This window comes from Tympanuchus pallidicinctus, unplaced genomic scaffold, assembly GCF_026119805.1.
Source record: "Tympanuchus pallidicinctus isolate F22 unplaced genomic scaffold, pur_lepc_1.0 scaffold20, whole genome shotgun sequence".
Lineage (NCBI taxonomy): Eukaryota > Metazoa > Chordata > Aves > Galliformes > Phasianidae > Tympanuchus > Tympanuchus pallidicinctus.
Genome location: NW_026294722.1, coordinates 12,210,590 through 12,224,298, shown reverse-complemented (window position 1 = coordinate 12,224,298; position 13,709 = coordinate 12,210,590). Strand labels below are relative to the sequence as shown.

At 46.8% G+C, this 13,709-nt stretch overlaps 1 long non-coding RNA gene across 1 annotated transcript; it reads right to left on the bottom strand.

Moving 5' to 3' along the window:
• Positions 1-3,029: 3,029 nt before the first annotated feature.
• On the bottom strand, positions 3,030-7,587 carry LOC128081094 (uncharacterized). The gene is made up of 2 exons (XR_008206976.1): positions 7,417-7,587; positions 3,030-7,319 (listed from the first exon to the last, which is right to left on the bottom strand). It is a non-coding gene; the product is annotated as an uncharacterized LOC128081094 (long non-coding RNA).
• Between the last annotated feature and the right edge of the window lie 6,122 nt (positions 7,588-13,709).

Genomic DNA, 13,709 nt, shown 5'->3' with positions numbered 1-13,709 from the left:
CTCAGCAAATGAATTTCCTTCCCTCCCCCCCACCTCCTCTGTGTCTTGCCTTCCTCCTCATTGCCAGGACATTACAAATGCCTTCTGATTAATGCTGAAATAAATATGATCTTCAGCAGGAATCTGGCCCTGCAGTGCTCTGCATGTGGGGCAAAGCCTTAGCCATGGTCTGCTCTTCCTGCTCCATGCCTGTGCTCTGTGATGATGTGGGAGGCTGTTGTGAATAGAGCTGGGGAACAGGAGCAGGCACTTCCCACCCTGGATCTCAGGAAATAGCTCAGCAATAAGTCATTGCCCGGAAAGGCTCCTGCATTTTTAGGAGCGAGACTTGGTTTCACCTCAACTGCCTCCATAGCCTGACAAGTGTCTGGGGTGCAATGCTGTTTGCTTCCCAGGGCTGCCTAGAAGTTTGCTGACTAAGCCAAGCACACAGTCTAGACTTCTTCAACTGTCCTGGGAAAAAGGCAGCATCCTCACAAACCAACTTATCTGCCCCAACACGCTCACCCAGACAGAAGGGTGAATCGTCCCTCAGAGCCTCCCATCATCTCTCTGGATGACAGCAGCTGGCTCCCAGCCTGGGTAAGGTGCCCAGCCAGGACGAGCTGTGGTTCTGAGCTGCCCTCCTGCCCTCATCTCAGCTACACAAGTCCACCAAATCAACCATGTCCTGTCACAAACTTGTGGGCTGCTTCCTATAACAGACTGTAGAGAGCAAAAAATGAAGAAAAGGAAAAGCAGATGTGATGCCCATAGGACCTGTGATACCTGGATTTATGTGGCTGCTCACACCTCGTCTATGCTTAGCTTCAGCCAGGTGTAAGTTAGTGACTGAAAGTAAGCATGTGTTGGATTGCTCTGATGAACTGGGATGGATAGGAACATTTCTCACCAACTCCAGAGTTGTGCATAGCCATATAAGCATCTGAGGTAAGTGAGATGGCTCTTCCCTACTGGAGAGGATATGCTATGGGTTGTTGAACTCCTCTTAAAAAGTCCATGTTAGAAGATTAAATGCAGCTATGATTTCAAACGTTTCACCATCTGACCAGGCTGTTATCTCCTTAAATTCTGTGCACAGGAATTATATTTGGCACAGTCCCTCCCCCCAAAAATCTTCAAGTCTTGTTCAGCGTAGAGTCTCTGAACGAATGTTTGCAATCAGTTGCATTGCCCATGGAAACAGAGCCATGTGGCCTTGCACAGGGTCGTGTCCCACCTACAACAGCTCACCAAGGAGACCAAAGAGCTCTGGTGTCTGAGCTGAATGGGGGTTCTTCACCTCCTCTGCACCACCTTTCACTCCATTCTCATCTGCCTGGATTGGCCTAAGTTGGACAGCATGGCATGAATGCAGAAATGCCTCTGTTGTGGAAAGACACAGCAAAGATAACAAATGACTTCCACTAAACATTTTCCATGAGTATCCTGAAAGTGAGAAAATCAAAGTGGATGACTAAAAAGTAGTCAAATCGACACAAACTGCTGTGAAATCTCATAGAACCTCTTGCTAGAGCAACACTCCTGATGTTTACCCTCGTTATAGGATGCTATGCACTGAGCCTCACCTCCCAGATGGGATCCTGGGCACGAGCACTTTGGCAGCTTTCTGAGCTCCTTCCTGTGCTTGATTGTCCCTAGAAATGGAGTTACTCTAGAGCCACATATTTCTGGGATATAAATAGGGATCTCATGGATAACCTTTTCCTTTCTCCCAGGAGGTGAAATATGGTGAGGTGGCTTTGATTTAGAGCTTGGCCAGCCTCCTCCTGTTGCAACTCCTTAAATAATCTGATTCCTTCCTCTCTTAGCAGCACATTTCCCTACTTTTTAACATCCAACAAAGCCTTGCTCGCAGCACACATTCTGAAATTCCTCCCAGCCAGAAGCCTTCAGGACAGGAATGTGTGTTGGAGCCTTGGGTCCAGCCTCACTGCTTCGGGCTGCCAAATCCCAGCACCAGGACAGCAACTAAGTGCTGTGTTAGTGAGGGGTTTGGTTTGGCTGTTTGGATGGCTCCAGGGGGGACAGCAGCAGCCTCTCAAAGGCTCACCCCATCTTGTGCAGCTGTGTGGAGCAGGAGCATCCTCAAGGAGCTTCTCACTGTCTCAGCTTGCCAAGGGCCCTGATGAATGACTGCCATATCCTGATCAAAAAGTCTCACCAACAGTTTTAGTGTGTCTGTGTCCCCCTAGTTAAGATAAATTAGACAGGCTAATGAGACTGATTAGTCTTTAGCTGTGACCCTTGGCCTTTAGGATGTACTTTGAGCTAATAGAGAGAATGGGGATTATAGGCTGTGATAATGTGCTTGTGTTGGCCTTTTAAAGGAAAACACATTTATTGCTACTTAGAGGAAATTGATCTAATTGTGCTGGAAGCATTTCTACGGACTGAACATGGAATTTTTATTAAGTAGGTGACCCAGGTTCAGCTGGAATTGCCAGATTCGAAGCAGGCAGGAGACATTTTCAGGAGATCCCACCTGGCAGCCCCTCTGGCTGCCTCTCCAACCGATAACGACTTGCACTCCTCCTGACTTTGATCTGCTGCTGTGTGTATCAGGCATCAGAGCTCCAGGAACTTGGACTGCAATCCCCAGGTCTCGTGGCTCCGCTCCAAGCCAACAAATCATCAAAAGCTGCCAGTTGTGTTTACACATTGACTAAGGGTTCAACTATTTGATTCCTTTCTCCATCAGCAAAACAAAATGGTTCCCGTAGTTACAGGGATTCCCAGAGGGAAACGAGGAAACCATTGGGTGCATTTGAGAACAGCCTGGACTACAAGGTGCTTTGCAGCCTGTCTTACTCTAATGAGAGGGTTTGATTCATAGCCCAAAGCCACACTTTTTCTGCTTCACACACAAAAAGCAGAGGTTGTGCTCTTGCAAGCTGTCTCCAATAACATCTATCAGATATCCTGCCCTCCAGTATATTTAGATTTAGTTGTTTTCCAGAGAGCTTTGGCACATATTGGGAAGGCAGTTCTGGGTGGGGAGAGCAATGCTCTAATGGGGGAATCTCTGCTCACATGAACTATGTCTGGAGTATTGATAAAAGTTCTCAGACAGGCTTCATGCTTGAGCAGGAGATCCCAGTCAGCAAAATCCAGAAGAAATAAAGTCTTCCAAAAGCAAAACTTTTTCCTTATCAGAGCATCCATTCCCTCTGGGCACACTGGAACAGTGTGCAGTATGCAGATCCACAGCTCTCAGCAGAATAAGCACAAACTACATGAGTTTAGGTGCAGAAAGCATCAGCAGCCACTGCAAACTCCTATGAAACCACAGCACTCAGTCTGCGAGTTGTAACATGAGCTAAGAGCAGCTGGTAAGGACTCATTTTGTCTTGCTGAGCCTTCAGCTAGTTGTAAATCTCACTTGAAGTGCTGGCAATGGTGGAAACTCTTAGGGCTAAAAGGCCGTACCATGTTTCTCAGAAAAGTCTTTTCTTCAAATCTCCTTTATCAGCCTTGCTGTTACACTGTGAGCAAAAGATGGAGGACCTACCAACATTCAGTTCAGGAAGGGTAAACTGCCTGCTCAATCCTCATATTCTTCATAGAATTAAAAAATTATTGAGGCTGGAAAAGACCTTTAAGATCACCAAGTCCAACCCCTATCTGTTCCCACCATATCTACTAACAATACCCCTCAGTGCCACATCCCCTGAACACCTGCAGAGACAGTGACCCCACCATCTCCCTAGGCAGAAGACACTACAAGTGTCATGGTTGGTTGATTTCAGTAGCCTCCACAGTAAATCAAACACAACGGAAGCACTGCAGAGCTTAACTAGAGAATTTACACTTGAAAATGCTGCCTTCCAAGGGATCTACAAACACCAGAGAATCTCTTCTCACTTCTACGCTTCACTTCAGTGCAGATCTAGCAGAATTCACTGCTTTATGGACAGGAAAAAAAAATATCAGTAAGTCACGGCTCAAGGCAGGTTGCAAAGAGATTTCCAAGTCTGCTTTCAGAGGTCTCTCTTTTATATAACTTCTGAAGATTGCCATTTGGCCAGGTCAACAGCACTGATGTGCTTAATCTATGGAGAAAAGTGGTACATTTACTGTATATTACTGCAGTGATCAAGAGCTCCATCCTGGCTCAAGACTACACAGTATGTCCTGTGTCAGCAGAGAGGGGAAGTGAAGTCCTTCTCATCAGTGAGTGAGAAGATATCTCTGAGTGAGGAACATGGCCTCTCCCGCAGGCAGATGGTCACCACATTGTAATCTGAGGGGCAAATCCCACAGAGAAATCTCCTTGGATGTGTTTTCTTCACTGAACCAGCTCCCAGTTTCTGCTGGCAATCAATTTCCAGAGCTCTCCAGATACCGTTCCTATAGAAATGGCTGCTAAAACTGTTGTGAAAGAGTAAAAAGAAAAAAAAAAAAAGCAAACTGAAACCCAACCACCAAAAGCCACACTGTAATTAGAAACAAAGGCAGACAAAAATAAACAGAATACATGAATTAGAGACATTTAGGGCAAATTAATGGACCTATGCTGAGACCTGTGCTGTTCTCAGTAAACAGAGAGCCTATCCTTCTGGTTTCTGCAGCCTGGATTAGTGTATTATTTTGTTCTGGAGATTGAGAGGACTTGTCAGGACTTGAATGCTGATGGCTGTGTGCTGCTGTCTGGTGCCTGATCTCAACAGGAGCAATGGCATCCACTCCTAGAGGAGGAGAGCTTGCTTGCAGAGAAGGCAAGGCCAGAGCCATCTGAATGAGCTATGCTCTGCAGCAGCTTGTTGATGAGTATGTTATCATCACAAGAGAGCCTGTGGCTTTGTGGCACCATTGCCTGAAACCCAAACACTGCTACCAGCCATGAGAATTACTGAAAGGGCTTAGCAGAAAGGATTGTCAATCTTGGATGGTGGGGCTGCCCACTGGCATGCAGTCCTGTTCTCCTCACATCCTATATCCACCCACAGAAACAAGCTGGGTAACTGTCTGCCAGCAGCTTCATCTGTCACTGAGAGATGCTCTCTGTCCATCCGACTCCAGAGGGAACCAAAGAGAATTTGGCATGCCCATCCCTCCGGGGAGCTTCCTTCTATCTTGGTGATAACAATTCCACCAAGGCACCTGTTCTATAGAATGTAGTGATCTAACATGCTCTTTTATTTACATAAAAATCACACAGCAAAGGGTAAACCCCCAAGCTCATACTTGCAGCTTGCACCCCAAGTGAACCCATGTGAAAAACAACCTGTTTTTATTATATGCAACTCCTTCCTCTGTGACATCACCTAGTCATTAGTCAGGATGATCCTTGGCACTCTTTGTACTCAGGCATCTTGCAGTAAATAGTCTTATCACCCTTTTACAGCTATGGAAATTGAGGTTTTGACCTTGTTTGAGTCAAGGGAATCCATGGGGCCAACAGCACAGGAGAACTTCCCCGTCTCTGCACTGGTCCCACTTTGCTGATCAAAGGTTTGAGCCACAGCCCTGAAATCAATGGAAAGACTCCTAAGCACCCAGAGATCACTATATAATGCTCTATTGTACATGATAAGTCCTGAACTTTGCTTTGCTTTTCCATGAAATGTTTTCAGACACAGAGCAATCAGACGAGCAGGAAAAGATGGTCAGCCAGGGTAACACCAGCTGTGGCTCCAGTCCAAAAATTACATGGTACTGATTTCATTGAGAATTGGTCACTTCCCCTTTCTTCATTGGCAGCACTGATTCAGAGGTACTGGCAGGTCAGGCATCACCCAAGGCTGGAAGAGCTGAAATTCTCCAACATCCTATAGTTGTCGGAGGGATCTGGGTGTTCAGCTGCAGTTCGTATGTATATGTGTGCATGGAAATAAGAAGCATCACCTTTAGCTTCAGGAGAGCAAAATATCAACATGAGATATTGCAAGCAAACGAAGTCTTAGCCTGACTTGGAGCTTATCTCCTACAGTTTCCAAGAATCCTTTAAGCTGGATCTCCTGGGTATAATGATTTTTTCAGAAAAAGAGTTCTTCAAAACAATTTGGGAAGTTCTGTCACTGAAAGAGCTAATTATTGGCATAGAACAGAGAAAGGATGTGATGCTGCAAAACTTGGAGTATCTCCTCAAAAGATAGTTTGGGTGATAGGATCCTAAAATGGGATTTGAGGATGATTGGGATCCCCAGAACTGGAATCAGTTAGGTTATCAGTTAGGAATCAGAAGGTTATCAGAGAGGGCTCAACTGAAACGTTTGCATTCAACACCCTGTGCTGAGCAGGAACATCCCTGGATCCAGTCCTTATGGAATATTGACTCAGTCACACCCCAGAGATTAAAATTACAGATCCTCGGTTGGAGGCCCAGTTTTGCCAAGGTATTTTATAAAAACACAGCTGAACACTTGCTGGTGTTTCTCTAGGACATGCATCCTGAAGAACTGAACTTCTGCACCATTGTATCAGAAAAGGCACAGATCTTCACATGGCATAAGTCAGCATTGGCCTTTGCACCGAGTTTTGGCCAAGCAGCCACTGTGTGAGCAGAGGGCTCCTGTAGGTGCCATTTCCAGGATGAAGAGCCAAGCCACGCTTCATCCAAGCTCTACATGAGGAAGATACTTTGAGTAATTTTGGAAACCTGAGGCCTCAAGAAATTCCCGCTTGTGATTGCTTGTATCTTTACTGGCTGTCTTTTCCACTTCTCCCTCTCAGATTACTGGGCTAGTGACAAGGAAATACAGAACAGCCACCCAATCAAATTACAGAACATTAAAAAGGTCAAGTGCCTACAGGTTGCTCTCACACCAACAGTGGGAATCAGATTTCCTGGTGTCTCAGTATAAGTGACTGACAGTGTTAACCAGATAAGCAATTGGGAACTTGTAAGTCTATCTAAAAGCAGAAGTAATTTGCCAGTGGATCTCTTTTCGAGAGAAAGTGTGTGAGGATTAGATTTCCTTGAAATTTCTGCCTCGTGGGTGACAGCAACCTGACCGTTCTTCTGTGCTTTCCTCTGCCCACTGTAGTCAGGATATCACCAGTATGGTAGTTTCTATAGAACTGATGATGCCACAGGGGGATGAGAGAGGAGCAATAAATAAAGGGAGTAATTGTCACTGGGAAATACTGCTTGTAAATACTGTCCTCTGGATGAATACGGAGGAGGTGGGACAACTGAAGCTCTGGCAGATGCCTCTCTGATGGTCCCTGTCAGCCAACAACCACAACTCCAGCAGCCAGGAGACACCGCAACCTTGTTGTTATCCACAAAGACTCCCCCTTCCTAGGTGAAAAAGTGGTGAGAAGGAGTTCCATGCACTGCAGCAATCTAGTGAAAGCCTCAGAGAGTAATATGCCTGTAACACAGTGGAAAGTGCAGCAATGATGGCGCAGTAGCAAGGTCCTAGGATACAACAGCCATGGGCACAGAAATAAAGAAAAGAAGCTGCTTACCTTCAAAAGGTCTCAGGTACACAGGAATCTCCAACAAGATATTCTCATCTCTACTGCCAACCCTTAAATGAGGTCTGGGAAAGGGTGGATCCTGGCTCCAGCCCTTCTGGTCACTCATGTACATTGCATACATCTGAGCTCCCCTGGATTGGCCCTGCCTTCCACCAGGTGCTCCATCACTGCTTCAGACCATGATTTAGCATTTCTTCAGTGTCCTTACTGAATGGGCCTTCTCTTCAAGCACCATCAAACTAAACATTTTGACAGAGATTGTCAAAGACTCATTTGGAAGTCTAGATATTCCATTGACATTGGCCACGGGTAGCAAGTGTCAAATCACGAGTGACATCCAGCTCTGCAGTTCTTGGTGCCTTGTTTCTTACGGGCCATGGCCAGGGCTGTGAGCTCTTTCACAGAGGTTTTGCTTCCAATTTACCCAGGATCAGATCAGTGTAGAACAGTACCAGTGATCAGTGGAGAACAGACTGTACAGAAAAGCTCTGTCTCTGTAGTCTCCATTTTCATCCACTCTTTCTGGATGTGATGCTTGAGATTTGAAGGGCTGTTATGCTTCATAGGAGCAACTTTCATTTGAGGGGATAGCAGCCCTAGATGTACCAAGTAAATGAAGTCCTGTCACCTTGGCAAGTCAACATTTCCATCTCCCCCTTCATTATTTATTTATTTATGGTTCCTGAAAGCTATTTCCCAAATTCTCCTCCCTCGCCTTCCTCCCCCTACTTTGTTTTAATGAATTGCGGATTGAATTCCAGAGCACGCGTGTGAGGCAGAGATGATGAAGCACCCAGCCTGATGGCAGTCCTGTAAATGCTACGGCGGCTTACAAAGAGTTAATTCATTACAGTCCATTGTCCAGTCGACTTTGTAGCTAGCAGCAGATTGGAGCCGACTTGAAATGCTGAAGTGGGAATGAAAAATGAGCAAAGCCTTGGTGTGCATTAAATATTTAATATTCTCTCAGTGGGAGGTGTCAGGAAAAGGACCATATAATAAATACTACGAGAGACAATTCCATCACTGAACTCGTCTGTTAATGACCTCATTTGCTTTGACAGAAACATTACAGATGCAGCCTCTTCGCTTCTGTGGCCCTATTAAGCAGGCCACATTCCAGTTGGAGAGCAAATTCCTGCTTCTGCGGCATGGAGGAGTGGGCTGGGGCGATGATTGCCTCCTTCTGTCTCTTGGTTTCCTGCTCTCTGGATATGGGGTATTCAGAAGGAATTCTGTGTGGCATGAAAGGTATTTGTGGTAGCTGCATGACTCTGGCAAGGAGATTGGAACTTTATCATATTCACTAGAATACATGATCTCTAGAAAAAACTCCTTCTGCAGAGGATCTGAGCACCTCCCCCCATCTTCTCTAAGCTGGGCAATGTGGTGCAGTCCATCTCCTGTTTGATTCCTCAGAGACTTCTCATGGCAAGGACAGCGGGGTCATCATAGGGGTCTCCTTGGCCAAGTTCTGGTGCATGCTTCCCATTTGAGTCCCACCACGTTCCAGGAGCACCTGCTGTTAGATCATGGGGTTTCCTAGCCCATACTGTGGCTTGCAGCTCTGTTGTCACATAGAGGCTGATATTCTGTCTGAATATCACAGTTACAGGATTTTAGCTTCAATCTAAGCGGAGAAATTTCGCCTGAGAGATAGAGCAAAGTTGGACAAGCTTCAGCTGACAGACAAGCTCCAATCCTTGACCATCTCCAGCACCTTCTCCAAGGCACTGAAAGTCCCCAGTGAGAACATCTCGCTTTGTCTTGTCCACTGTTTCTGAAGGGTCCTCAAAGGCATTTAATCTTTCCATTTAGCACTTGAATGTATTAACATCCATTTTATGTACAACTGATCTTTTGCCTGTTTTCCCCTATGATTTAACTAATTCCCTTTCTACCAGGGCAGATAGACCCTGTAGAGCTTTTTGCCTCTCTGGCATCTGTTGGCCTGGTTAAGAGAATCAGTGTCTTCACATCTCTCTACACAAGTTCTCAAGGGCCCTCAGTATCTCTCCTTTAAGGACTTGCACACACTGCAAGTCATAGGCAAATTATCTTCCTGCATTTGCCTGGTCTTTTGTTTCCTCCTATTTTATACCATGAGTAGGTTCCTGGGTAGCCTGATCTGGTGGGGAGCAACAATCCCAAGGCAGTGAGTGGAGTTGGGGTGGGCTACAACGTCCCTTCCAACCCAACCATTCTGTGTTTTTATATTAAAAGTTGAAAGGGATTGTGAGGTTATGCTAGGAGCCTTAGAGACCCTTTGTAGTAGCACAGCCTGGGCATCTAAGCTGCTATCAGGGGACTCCAGAGTACAAGCTCAGCTGCCAGCCCCATTGCTTAGCATCTGATTTTTGGAATGGATCGTAGCCTAGGGCAGCAGGGTGCTGAAAGCAAACACAGAACCACAGAACTGTATGGGGTGGAAAGGACCTCTGGAGTTCATCTTGTCCTTCCCCCTGTTAAGCAAGAAGAGAGAAGGGGGAAAAGGCTGGCAGTGATGGGAAGGGGATGTGTCCCATGCTGTGTGGGCTGTGCCGAATACTGCGTTCAGTGCATTACAACAAGGCAGTTGTTTGTAGTGCTGGCTCCGTGCAGCGGGGAGATAAGGTTCTGCCTTTGTATCAGAAGCAGCTGCAAAGGGGCGGAAAGGTCTTAGAACAAGAAATTGGTTCGTTTGAATTCTCTTCTCCTGCTTTGCCTCCTTCAAGGTACAGCACACCCCCAGTGCTTGTACCCCACATTGATACCCTGCTACATGCGTGTGGCCCATAACTATGGCGGGAAGACAATGACAGGGTAGAAAATGCTTGGTGAGAGGGTACAAAGCATCAATCCTGTATCTAGCATGGGGAGATGGTGCAGGTACCCAATGCATTCTGTCAGGCTGGGCCATGATTCACAGGCAGAAGGGATTCAAATGGCCCTGGGCAGGCAGCCCTGGGCACAGCACAGCTGCTGAGTGCTGGGCTCGACAGCCTTAATGATGTTCTTTTAATGGAGCTTTTTATAAGTGCAGGATATAATATACAGTGCATGTCCTGCCTGCCTAGAATAGCTTTAAATAATGATTCAGGTGTATGCTCCAGCGTAAAGAACCATTGCACCATCATGCACAGACACTCAAATGCTTCTGAAATACACTTTAAGGTTTAGATTTGTGCTTAAAGAATTAACGTCTGCTTGGTAAAGTTTTCATTTCTCAGGATCTGGGCAATTCCCACGCAGGCAGTTTCTATGGGGCTTGATGCTGACCATACAAATTGTAAAGTTGGGACAGGCTGTGAGCATTTCTCGGTGCTGTTGCTGCCTGGAGGAATGCAGCTCAGCATGCAGGTGGAAGGAGGAGGAAGCCGAGCAGCAGGGAAGGAGAAGGAGCAGCCCTTGTGGCCCAGCAGGCACCCAGCACTGCACTCCAGAGCTGGAGATGCTGTGAAGGCTCCATCCCTGCTGGCAATGTCCCGTCTCATGGGGCTGATTTAGGGAGGTCACCTGTCACTTGGGTAAAGGTCGCCCAAGGTCCATGCTGTGGACAGTCCCCACGTTCCTGGGATGTCACATAATCATTTTATTTTACATCGCCTCAGTCCTGCCAGAGGAGGGAGGAGGAGAGGGAAGACTGCGAGGTCAGCAGCATCTTTATGGATGGTGGAGTGAATGTGAGGTGAAAGGCATCGTTGCTTTTGCCTCCCCAATAAACCCCTTTTCTCTGCCTGAACGGAAGCGGCGAGGAGATGTTCAGCTAATTTATATTAATTCAACTCCATTAATGATGAGATATCATCTCTTCCCTCAGCAGGAGAACCATCAAAAGGATTTAACACCGAGCTGCTCCTTTGACAACCCTGCATTACAGCCTGCAGCCATGCTCAGCCCTTCCCTGGTTTGATAGGAGAGGTGAGCTCTCACTAGTAGTGTTATTTGGGGGTGACTCCTTGCACAAACCTCAGCATCGCCCAGGGATCTCCATGGAAAAGGAAGGACACCCTGTGTCCCACAGAGTGGTGATGTGCAGTGGACGCATTAAGTGGCAGGAAGCCACGTGTTGTCTGAGTCACCGTCTACTCAATGAAGCAGCTATAGGGGCAGAAATGGCATTTTGGAGGGGATGTGGGCAAGGTTGGTGCCTGGGAGGGTCTTCTGTCCCACTGCTTGCAGCAATAGCAGCAGTGTTTGGGCCACCAGCAATGTCACTCCAGCAGCCAGCAGCACAGGCTCCTTGCTTGACCCATCATCGTGCAGGATGGGCAGGCTGGGATCACAGCCCCACGTGTGAATTAAACCCCCAGAAGGTCAGGGTCACTGCTGTCACACATAGACAATATTTTGGGCTCACATGGCCCCCACCCGTACTGCGGCAGTGGGCAAGAGGACTTGGTGCTAGTCTTGTGATTTAATTTCTCTCCTTGCTTCTGGCTGATAGCGTTAGACTCCCGGCCTCTGAAACACACATACAAATCCTGGTGGTATTTTTTTTTCTTCTCCTTTTCTTATATATATATATATATATTTTTTTTTTTTTAATATTTTTTTTATATTAACATATTTCCTTTTGAAACGGTGTGAGGCTTTTCTCAAAACTAATGGATTTTTTCCTCCCCTTGTCTGGGCCAAATGTATTCAAATCTTAACTCAGTTAAGTCAGAAGATTCCTATCGTCTCAGCAGGGAATCCCACCCTTTATTCCGCAAATCAGCATCCTTTTTATTTGACTTTCTGATCTCCAAAGGAAAAGGGATGCTTTTTTATTTTTTTCAGATTTTTTTTTTTAGTTTAACTCTGACGTTGATGTTGCAATGCTCTTTGATAGCCAAGAACACAAGGACTGACTTCAGGAGCAGCTGAAACTTCATCAGGAACCAAAGCATAAAAAAAGAAGGGATGGGGAGTGGGGAATGACAGAAAGTGATACTGTTGAAACAGCCCTTTGAAATTTCCCAAATGATGTTTGATCTGTGGGTCCCTTAAAGCGGCTGCGATGCGTTCAGTATCAAACTGATACGTTTTATGGGGGAGGGAGGAGAAGAGTTTTAATTTTTTTTTTTTCTGATGCTCAGAAGAAATAAGTTTAATTTTAACCTGTGTGACTCCACCTGGGTGTTTTTTAACACGCATTTATCTGGCATTCAGAAGGATCCTTTAATCATTTTTTTTTTCTTGGTTTGCTTGAATATTCCTTTATTTCAAAGGAACAGCAAAAAAGACACAAGGGACCAAAAGCTGAGGAACAGATTACTTCTGTAACATGCACTTGTCCTCCCTTACCCACCCCCGAAATACCGAGCTGCTAGAAATGAAAACATGAAATGGAAACCCTTAGAAGAGAAGCAGGAAGGGCCCAGTTCCCCCCTAGGGAAGCCCAGTGCAGCTGCAGCGACCGCTGCCCGCTTGGGTTTTCAGACCCATCCAGGTCAGCAGGAGCCTATCTGAGCATCTCGTATTTCAGATAGCAGCAATTGGAGCAGGTTGGCTCTGCTGCCCGCTGTGCCTGCACACCTCACCCCCATCCCTTGCCCCTGCAGAAAGCACCACCACCACCCACCACTGGGAACGGATGGGGAGGAGAGTGCTTGCTTCTCCTGCAAATAACAGTGTGTGCAGATGACATGATTCTACTGAAAGTTTGCAGAAAGGGAATGCTGCTGCTGCCCAGCCTCTCTGCTTAGTGGACAGGTTTTGCACAGATAGCATTTCTTGCTCAGTGTCGGCGTGCTTTGCACATCTGAGTCCTGGCCCAACGTCTGTAACCAGCACTGCACAGACTCACCCAGTCTGCAGGCACTGGTGGGGCACAGGGGCTGTGGGATGGCATGAAGCCTCCAAGAGGCAGCACTCAGTGCAATGTGTTTTCCCCCTTCTGCTTGGTGATTTCACGTGGATGGGGCTGCTGCTGTGAGCTGGTTAAGGACTGCTATGCCTCACCACAGGTGTGCATCTTGTTGTGTGAGATGGACAATCTCCTTTGCACAGCGAGTTTCATGTCCCACGCACAGCACAGTGACAAGAGCGGCCGCAGCGTACCTGCAGACCAGATCAGTTGCTGTTAAATGCACAAATTTAAGCTCCCTGCCTTAATGGGATGCTGATATTTGTAGTACAGAGCCAGGACCTGGGCTCCTTGCTGTCTGCCCCAGGGCTGTGCTGAAGCCCAGTGCAGCAGCACTCAGAGGGGAGGTGCAGAGCCCACATCTGCAGCATCTGCCTTCATTCCCAGCCCACCCGGTGCATTAACTGCTGCTAGGAGAGTGCAGGGAGGAGCAGGTAAACATCTCTCTGCC